The sequence below is a fragment of the Leptidea sinapis genome, chromosome Z (genome assembly GCF_905404315.1).
Source record: "Leptidea sinapis chromosome Z, ilLepSina1.1, whole genome shotgun sequence".
Lineage (NCBI taxonomy): Eukaryota > Metazoa > Arthropoda > Insecta > Lepidoptera > Pieridae > Leptidea > Leptidea sinapis.
The window spans coordinates 32,431,396-32,440,946 of NC_066312.1; the positions used below are offsets into that span (position 1 = coordinate 32,431,396).

At 33.4% G+C, this 9,551-nt stretch overlaps 1 long non-coding RNA gene across 2 annotated transcripts; it reads right to left on the bottom strand.

The window, feature by feature from the left end:
• Window positions 1–233: 233 nt before the first annotated feature.
• LOC126978785 (uncharacterized) lies at window positions 234–1,803 on the bottom strand. Of its 2 annotated transcripts, XR_007732705.1 has the most exons (3): window positions 1,589–1,803; window positions 772–1,039; window positions 234–688 (listed from the first exon to the last, which is right to left on the bottom strand). It is a non-coding gene; the product is annotated as an uncharacterized LOC126978785 (long non-coding RNA). The 2 variants fall into 2 exon arrangements; XR_007732706.1 differs by having other exon boundaries at window positions 234–1,039.
• Between the last annotated feature and the right edge of the window lie 7,748 nt (window positions 1,804–9,551).

Below are 9,551 nucleotides of genomic sequence, written 5' to 3' on the forward strand. Positions count from 1 at the left end.
TCTGAATAACACTTTTAGAAAAAAGACACCTAGTTAATTGTTATTATGGATACATTGAATATAGTGCAGTGGAACGCTCAAAGTATTATTAGTAATAGGCTTATTTTTACAAGGTTTTTATATGAAAATCATATCCATATTGCTATAATTTCGGAAACTTGGTTAAAACCACATCAGTATTTTTTAATAAAAGGCTATAACACAATAAGGAATGATTGTGGTAATAAACACAATGGTGTAGCAATTTTTATTCATAATAATATCACATTTTCTAACATAAATACATATTATGATAGTGCTCTACAAAATGTTTGCATTAAAATTAAAATTAATAACAAAGAACTGAGTATTGTGAGTTTTTACAGTCCTTCCAATTCAAATCCTCCATTTAATAAAAACAATTTAAACAGTATAATTAAGTCCATTCCAGAGCCAATGATATTTGCAGGTGATTTCAATGCTCATCACATGTTGTGGGGATGTGTTGATACATTGCCTCGAGGTAAAGATGTTTTAGAGGTTATAGATGAGAATGGTCTTGTTATTCTGAATAATGGTCAAGCTACCACAATAGGATCTCCATCTTGGCGTCCTAATGCTCTTGACTTGACTTTGGTAACTCCATCTTTGGCTCTTTTATGTGACTGGTCAGTTATTGACAGTCCTCTGGGCAGTAGTTATCATCTCCCTGTAATAATAAAAATGGCAGTAAGTAGTGATAGTATTAGTTTGCAAAACACATTATGTAATAATCTACATTTGCCCACTCACCCTAATTATAAGCAGGTGAATTGGAATATGTATAGTAACTTAGTTGTTTCTTATTTGGATGATGTTAAATTTGACACTTTATCTTCAATAGATGCTTTTAATTCCTTTTGTAATATTTTACTTTCTGCTGCCAAGCAGTCAATCCCTAGCTGTCTGTTTTCCAAAAGTTCTAATAGTAATAATGCTACTAGTTCTTGTTCACAAAAATCTTTTAAATATCCTTGGTCGCCTTGGTGGAATCAGAGGTGTACAGAAGCAGTTTTAAATGCTAAAAATGGTTACATTAATTTTAAAAACAACTCCACTGATGAAAATTATGTGGAGTTTAAGAGATTGCGGGCTTTAAAAAAACTTATCTTAAAAAGTGAAAGAAGAAATAGCTGGATAGGCTTGTGCAATTCATTTAATCGTTGTACTCCTTTGTCTTCAATTTGGAAATACATGCGCAAATTTAACAAAACTTACATTCCTGACAGTGTGTTGAATGATAGTTGGATTCCAGATTTTCTACAAAAGTATACTTCTGACTTTGTATCAAATGAGTTAACTAACTATGTAAATGTTGTTAATGATAGTAATAAATATTTGATAGAGCCTTTTTCTTTACAAGAACTAAAATCCGCTTTATTTACTAGAAGAGATACATCTTTCGGTCTTGATACCATTCCATATATTTTACTCAAAAAACTTAATTGCCACAGTCTCAACATCTTTTTAAATAATCTTAATCGCCTATGGAAGGAGAATACTATTCCTGCAGAATGGAAAACAGACTGTTTAATCCCAGTTTTAAAGCCAGACAAAAATAAAATGTTACCTGACTCTTATAGACCTATAGCTCTCACGTCTTGTGTTGGGAAGATATTTGAGCAGCTTCTAAAACAACGTCTCGAGTTCTTTATAGAACAAAATTGTCTTTTGCCTAATAATCAGTTTGGTTTTCGCAAAGGTCGGTCTTCTAGGGAGAGTATAGCGCAGTTACAGCTTGATGCGCATCAATGTTTAGCAAGTAATCAATATCTTTTGTCTGTATTTTTTGACATCTCAGGTGCCTTCAATAGTGTAAATATTGCCGTGCTTTGTGACGAGTTATCAATGTTAGGGATACCAGGTAAAATAATAAATTGGATGCAATCCTTTTTGACTGACAGAAAAGTATATGTAAAATTTAATAAACATTTGTATGGACCACGACTTTCTTCTCTAGGTGTTTGTCAGGGGGGAATATTGTCTCCTTTAATTTTTATTATGTACATAAGACGATTGAACCTTATTTTGGGGCCAAATATAGTAAACCTACAGTATGCAGATGACTTAGTCGTCTATGTATCGGGAGTTGATCTGATTAATTTAGCCGCTACTATTAATAAAGCACTTGTAAATTTATATCAATACTTTTCTTATCTTAATTTAAATGTAAATCCAACCAAATCAAAAGTCTTTGTGATTGGTCGTAAACGCATCATATTGCCTCCCATTTTATACAATGGCATTCCACTGCCTATTTCATGTGACATAAAATTTCTAGGTGTAACATTTACTCCAAAACTTTCTTGGAAAAAATATACAGATAGTGTTATAATTAAAGCGAATAAAGCTTATAATGTATTAAAATCTTTGTGTGCAACGTCGTGGGGAGCGGACCCTAAAATATTGTTAATTTTGTATAAATCGCTTATTCGTAGTCATTTTGAATATGGCTTTCATTGTTTCGCCGCAGACAGCAAAATTGTTAATAGTCTGGATAAAATACAAAATAAATGTATGCGTACAATATTGGGTGCACTTAAAACTAGCCCAATAGCTGCTATGCAAATCGAGGCCAACCTTCCTCCTTTGTGTATTAGATTTAGTTATCTTAAAGAAAGATTTATTTTAAAGCTCTATAGCTTGCCGACGAACAATCTTCTTAAGAATCTTATTGCTTATCAATCGTCCTCATTTCCGAGACAGTTGTTTATCTTGCAAGATTTTTCTTCATTTTTTAAATTTCTACAAGATTTAAATATTCATCGGAATAATGATATACTTCCCTGCCATGCAGGTTCTTTTCGATGTAAATATTCTGCAATTAATGTTGTAATAGATCCAAATTTAACTTCAAAAGAGGAGGTTCATGTATTATTGTCAGAATGGTCTCATTGTAAATTTGTTTATACGGATGGCGCAAAAAACAATAATAATGTTTCTTTTGCAATCTACCTTCCTGAAATTAGGAAGGGTATTGGCTTTAAGATTAATAGATATGCCAGTATTTTTACTGCTGAAGCCGTCGCTATTCTTTTTGCTTTAAAGCATATTAAGAAACAAAATCAACTTAATAAGAAGTGGGTAATAGTTAGTGATAGTATGAGTGTGTTAAAAAGTTTGTCAAATAACAAAATGAGTGCTAACATCGATTACATCATTTTTGCTATAAAGGAATTGTGGTTCGAACTATGTTTAATCGATATTAAAGTGGATTTCGTTTGGGTCCCGTCCCATATAGGAGTAGCAGGAAACGAAAGCGCTGATTTTCTAGCTAGAACTATCATTAATATATCCGATCTATCCCTATATCCTGATTGCAAAGATCTAGACATTAACATACCATATACAGATATAATAAGTAATCTAAAACAGCGTATGACTCTTCTTTGGGGAAGATATTGGTACAATTGTACAGAAGTTGAAAATAAGGCTCATTCGTATACTTTGTTAGATAATCCCGTTAATAGCACACCCTGGTTTTGTAAGTTTAAAAATAACGCTCACAGAAAGTTCTATACTACAATAACACGAATGCGTATTGGTCACTATCGATTGAATTTTCATCTTCATCGCAAAAAAATTGTCTCCTCTCCTTTTTGTGACCATTGTAATAAGCAACAAGATCAGTCTCTGGATCACATCTTTTTTGATTGTTCGTCCTTTGGCATACAGCGCCTTGTGCTGATGGATGAGCTACTGGAAATATATGGTGCACCCAATATAATCCCGCTCTCAGTAATAGATCTATTAAAGGACACATCAACTTATATGTCCTTGTATAAATTTGTATGTAGTACTGTAAATACATTGTAATTTGTAGATAAATACGTTGTAAATTTGTTTATAATTATGTAAATACGTTATAACTTGTACATATACAACTAGTAATAGCATAGCGCAATTCGCGAACTGAACAGATAATGTAAATAGGTAGGTATTATTCTAAAAAGTTATGCAAATTACACTGGATTTGACTTTAAGAAAAGGGGAAAATTATTAGAGACTATATTACTGGATTTGGACTTACTAAAAGGAAAATATGGAAAATATTCTTTAGAGAATTATACATTAACGGAAATGGTAAAATAACTGATGACTTTAAGACTGGATTGGATTTGATGAAAGAAACTACTATAAATATTCGCTATCGAATATACATAATTGGAAAAGGAAAATGGAAATAATGTAAGATGAAATGAGAAAACTGGATTGGACTTTTTGTAAAACAAAATAGTGAAAATAATAAATACCAAAGAAATGAAAATACTAACGACAAGGCAGTAAGGCCCCTGGCTATAGCCTGTTCGAAAGAACGAATTAATATAAAAAAAAAAAATCAGTACAACATTACAACACTCTTTTGGGTGATGTAATGGTTATTAGAACATTGGGTGTTTTAATGTTGGCAATAAGCTAACTGTTACAGAATCTTTAATAGAGGATTTAAAGCATGGGTGTAGATAAAAGCATATAACATCGCCTAATATAAGACTTACTTAACTTTATTACATAACCGAGTATGCATGAGATTTATGTTTGTTCCTCATTTTAACATTATGATTATCGCAGTTTCTAGCAAATTCCTTAAGTGCTTATGAACATACAAAACATTATCAAGAATATAATGAGAAGCAACAGTCAAAATGTTCATTTCTTTTAATTTTTCTCTAAGTGATTCTAATTCGCAAAACACATCAGTGCAATTCACATGTGGTAGAAGTAAATAAAACCTTCAAAAATTTTGGCTTTAAGATAATGAGACGAATGTAACGTAAAATTTTGGGAAGAGGATAATTGTAGGTTTTAGTAATGATCATAGTGATACAATGTTTGATAATTTATAATTTATTGGAATATTTATTCACACTCAGAGCTAACATTTTCGATGAATGATACAAGAGGCTTATGGTAACTAAAGTATGAAATAAACACTTTGGTCTTAATATGGTCAATATATCATTGAAATACAGCGCCAATTACTGTTTTTGATCTTGTTGCTGATACAGTGCGAATGCTGCACATTTTCAAATTATGGCGTCCAAAAACTCAATAAACGGAATCGCAGTATCCGATGCAAAATTTACTTTTCGATAATCGCGACAATATTCTGCATTCGTTTTCGTATATTTGAGGAATTTTATTATAAAAATGATGAAAATCTCTTATTGCTGTGCTTGCTGTGTTCATTTGTATGTAATCACTACATTTAGTTCCTAGTTTTTAATTCTACTTTATTATTATTGTAAGTGATTGTAAATAAACCTAATAAATAAATAAAAGATATTACGCTGTTAAATGCTAGCAATAATAATTCGACTAGTCACCCGTTGTGACGCTGTTACGAAAAGTATTCTTCATACCGAATTACAGAGCACCCAATCAGGGCCGGATTTAGCAAGCGCGGGGCCCGTAGCAATTTTTGTTGAGGTTTTCATAATTTTTTTTTAAACTTTCTTTTGAATTTTAAAGAAAGACGACTTTTAGTTGAGAGGGCTTACTTGATCTCCCAACTTCTCTTAGGCTTAAATTAGGGCTTCCAATCTCGGTATTGCGGGGTCTCGGTATTCCGAGATCCCGCGACATTTCCAAGTCCCGCGTTATGCGGTATTACGAGTGCGGGATCCACGGGATTTGCGGGATTACAGGGAAGCATATGCATGACCATTCCCGAGTGCGATCGCTAGCAGTTCACACATTTGTAATGTCTGTGTGCGAGCACTGCAATAACTGCACTGTTCATTTATCTGCAAAATCCCTGCATTTACCAATCGTCGTGTGATGATGAAACGTTTTATTTACCGGCAAAAAGTGTACTGCGTAAGGAAATCAAAGAGTTTGTCATGAGAAAAACAGTTGAGTAGTTCCAGTCTAGATGACAAAGATTACGATCTACCTCTTGCTGACTTGGAATTAGAATAGGCAATGGTAGTGAAGTGGTTTCGCTTTCAGATCTTACATTGCAGCAGGAGTTGGAGTTAACTATATCGTCATCAACTACATAGTTTGCGCATCTCCATCGAAGCTGAATCTGGGGGTACAATGCGGTATTGATGTGAAACATCTATAGCCGCACGTAAAACCGATTTCTGGCGTGGCGACGCATGCCGTGGCGACGCGTCGCCTTGTCACAGTAATACCGTCCTCAGAGGCAACATCGAATATAACTATTACCGAAGTCACTGATTAAACGAATTAAGTAGTCACGATTTGAAATAAATTCGTAAATTTTTGTATTTAATGAAAATAAATGTTTATTCAATAAATAGTCATCGTTATCTGGAAAAAAATCGTAATATTTTATTCTATCATTATGACATATTTAGTTCATATCACAATATGTTCTTTTCTGCATATTACTTTTACAAAATAATGTCGATGTTTCACATCTGCCAGGCGTCCCGTGACGGCTCACATTTTTTTTTATATTTGCATAATATTATAATGCGTTAAAAGCTATACCACCTTAGTAGTGTGGAGTCCGAGAAGGCTACAGGTATGAGGATGAAACCATGTAAATATTTTAAGTCGCATGTTGGTGATTCAACTAAGTTTTTTAATTCAACTCTATTATCTTGCATTAATTTGATTTGATCTCTTTGTAACTTGCTCCCATAATAACTTTACAATACAAAATTAAGTTTTTTTTATTACTTAATTATTTTTTTGTGTAATTTACGTTCGAATACGTACAATATCATTACGTGGTAGGCAAAGACCACATCTTTCATCTAAAAATGGCTACAATTATTATATTGATTTCTAAGTGGGGGCTTCCGCGTATTCGACCATCGATCGACAATTTTCACTCCCATAAATACCGAGATTGGAGATGAGCTGCGCGATTGGAAGCCCTAGCTAAAATACGATACTTATATCGTTATAATTACAACTTGGACGTCTAATTAACGCGGTAGGTAGCTATAAGTACCAGTGCGAGGCTCCTTTGCACAGGATACCGGCTAGATGATGGGTACCACAACGGCGACTATATCTGCAGTGAAGCAGTAATGCGTAAACATTATTGTGTTTCGGTTTGAAACTCCGGGCGCCGGAGCTCTTGAAATAACTGGGCAAATGAGACTTAACACCTTATGTCTCAAGGTAATTTTTCTGCCGTGAATCAGTACCTAATGTAATGTAATGTATTAACATCTTTTGTCGTAAGTCGTAATTGTAGTGCCGCTCAGAATTTTGAAGTTTTTCAAGAATCCTGAGCGGCACTGCATTGTCATTACAATTGTATGTTGATGGTAACCATGTTGATGGTTGCTAGTTGGTAGGCAAGGCGTATCAGTTACCATCAACTGAATGTCCCTCTCGTCTCATCCCTTATTATCACAAATATATATATATATATATATGTAATTATCAGTATATAGTATGCACTACGTACTAAAAAAGTTACTACAGAGAGACAGAGGTACTAAAAACACTCGAAGAACGCTCAGAAGGAAGTGGATATAAGGGGCTCCGTTAATGCGGGCCCTGTAGCTGTTGCTTCTTTCGCTACGTTGTCAATCCGGCACTGCTCCCAATTGTATATGAAGATGTAACAGCAGTTGGTCAGTTCGTTACGCCGGTTAACTAGTTCACGGGTAATTTATCTGAAGCCGATACGGAAGTATGACCTTGTGCCTTCCGTGCAACGCAAAAACTACAATTGGCACCCCAGGATTCACGGACGATTGTCAATTTGATACAATACATAATGTTTGAATAATGGCTAAATATATAAAATTGGTTTCCGTAATATTAGATTGAATGGTGCTACGTTGTTAGAATTGTAACAATGTCTGTTTACCACCCTTTTTCCGGATGTTAGTTAATGTTGAAACGAGGTATTGCAAGATGCTTTAGCATTTTGTATTTTGTTTGACGGTGATTAGGTATATTATTATAATAATAGAGGTCGTATTAGTTATACCTACCTTCATGTGAATAATAATTTAACGTAAGTATGTTGTCATTACCATTCCATATCACACCTATAAATTCAAACAACTTATAATAATACCGTAAATCGTTATTAACAATTATTAATAAGTTTCAATAATAAATAAAATAAAAAACCTTTGCAGTTGAAAGGTTTTTCCGTTCATATTTAACATTTCTTTAGTAACGCCATCTGTTGAAACTGATATACACTAAAACTGTTTTCAGATTGTAGTTAGTGTCCTGTGTCACCACACAAACTTAAGTCGTGCAGTCGATGGTCATATATCATCAATTTATTTTACCTTATTTAAAAATAGCTATGTAACCAAATTTAATAATTGATAAAGAGTTTTTGGCATCAATCTTGACTTTCACAATCAAAAAATTGTACCTAAGTGAACAAAGAAATTTCATTTCAATTATTCTTCTTTTTAATAGTATTATACCGCCATCTATAACAAGAGTCGTATATTATAAGCTTACCAAGTTATAGATACGTTATCAAAGTTTCGATTCACATCAGTAGATGTCGCTTATAAAAAGTATATAAGTAGAATTAATTCTTCTACTGCTTTGATAAAGATGCAAGGAATTGTTGATCTATAGAAAGAACTTTAAACTTTGCTCAGACTTATCTAGTAAGTTGAGTCAAGACTCAAAGGCCTCGGCCCGTATTGATAGCTTGGACTTTGGAGTAAACTTAAACGTAACACTTAAGTCTACCATAACGACGACTTACGAAAAACTCAGACTATATAAATCCGCACAAAAAGAGATCAATCCATGCGTCATCACAATAATTTTATTATTGTTGTCCGGTGTTTTCAAATTCCCGTATAGCACACTGTCTGCTGTCACGCATAAAAATGCGTTCCTTTTCTCATATAAGTTAAGAAGTCCACATTCATCGATTTCCACTTATTTCAATATAACTAATAATCAAGTAAGTTTTAGATACTCCTACTGCTACTGGTTTATACCTTTTGAGTACTTATAAATTTTCTAAGAATCACTCAATTCTTTTTTTATGGAAAAAGAGGACAAATAAGTGTACTTCACGTCAGAAATAGACAACGTTGTGGTACCCATACTCTAGCCGGCATCCTGTGCAAAGGAGCCTCCCTCTGGTATGTCTCTTACTTAATATAATTTTATGTGTATATCATAGTATTTACAGTTACTTAAATTTTATTTAATCGACCGGAACCCCAGAATGGACGAATTATGGAAAAGGAGGACAAACGATCGTATGGGTCGACTGGTGTTAAGTGATCACCGCTGCCCACATTCTCTTGCAACACCAGAGGAATCACAGGAGCGTTGCCAGTCTTTACTTATAGGTATTAATATTATGTTATTATTAATTTAGTTATAAGTATAGTTAGTTCTTGTTCTTTCTTTTAAATCATTGATAGTACCTAATATGATGGGTATATGTTTATGATTAGTCATATTATAATAATATTTAAAACTTACTGCTATTCTGTTCAAATATTTAATATAACTATAATATATCTAATTATAATAACTCTACATTTATCATATCGTCAGGGACAAACCCCGCGGTCAAACCCACACGTCATATTTCATTATTA